The following is a 1,334-nucleotide window of genomic DNA, read 5'->3' as shown; positions in this document are numbered from 1 at the left end:
ATTTCTTATAGTAACCCATGATTCCCAACAACTGTTTCACTTCGTCACATGGGCTATCATGAAATCTCTCCATTTCCCCACTAACACTAATCTTAGCGACTTGGTTCTCTATATTTCCTACCCTGGTAGTAGCTATCAACTCACAATTCACTTGACCTTCCCTAAGAAGATCACCAAAATGTTGATACTCACCTTGCTAACTCATAAATGCTCAGTTTAATTCCCAACCCATTGTTGCACTTTGTGAAGATGCTTGCTCTTGAAATCCTAAGATAGGGGTGCTCACATGCAAAAGAGGTGCCAACAATTAACACTCAGATGCCAGGGCAAGGAGACAATAAATTGCTCATTCATTGAATCAATGTCACTTGATACAACTAAGGCACCTTGTCTTGCAATGAACACTCCCTAATCTATCAACTTAAATTAGAGGAAGAGAACTTGTCACATTGCTCTCCCTTCTCTTCCTCGTCTGTTACAACTTTTCTACCTAAAAACCATTCTAATTGAGTGTGCACTTGGTATGCCCACTACTACTTGCTGATAGGGTGATTTGCCAAAATCAATTGCACCTCTTGCCCTGCAAAATGGGTGCTTGACTACCTCCATCACTTCTTGCCCCTGATCGAGGTCATTGCTCAGTGACCACATACAAGTAATCCTAACTCGGGGCTAACACCAACTAAAAACCTCATCAAGGACATGGATCCATAGCCTACTAGCTCTATTGTCTCATAGGGGCAAGGATGGCATAACGAACCACTACATCCATGAGGATGAATTTGTGAAGGTATAGAATGAAGCCCAAACGAGCATTGTAGGTGGTCACTTTTCCGGAGAGCTTACATTTTGTAAGGTGTTGCAAGGAGGATTATAGTGGCCAACCCCCCTTGCAAATGTGGCCAATTTTGCTAAACACTGTGACCCTTGCCAATAGGCCTCCATTCCCCACAATTAGGACTATATGCCCCTAATAGGAGTCCTTGCAGATTAGCCCTTTGAAAAGTGGGGTATTAATTTAATGGGACCAATCAGTCTAGTTGCTAAAGGGTATTAGGCCCGATATACAATTGTGGCCACAAATTACTTTACCAAGTGAGTAGAGGCCAAGGCCACTAGGAAGGTGGATGCATTGACAACCGCCAAGTTTCTATATGAGAGTGTGACATGGCCACCAAGAAGGTGGATGCATGGACAACCACCAGATTTCTATATGAGAGTGTGACATCGCACTTTGGCCTTCCACTAGAAATTATGAGCGATCGAGAAACACATTTTATTAATGATATGATCCACATTTTAATGAGTGACTTCCTCATCATTCATAAGAAGTC

This window comes from Dipteris shenzhenensis, chromosome 18 (genome assembly GCF_047967505.1).
Source record: "Dipteris shenzhenensis isolate YYH24624 ecotype China chromosome 18, Dip_SZ_1.0, whole genome shotgun sequence".
In the NCBI taxonomy this organism is placed as follows: Eukaryota; Viridiplantae; Streptophyta; class Polypodiopsida; order Gleicheniales; family Dipteridaceae; genus Dipteris; species Dipteris shenzhenensis.
This window is presented reverse-complemented; position numbering follows the sequence as displayed.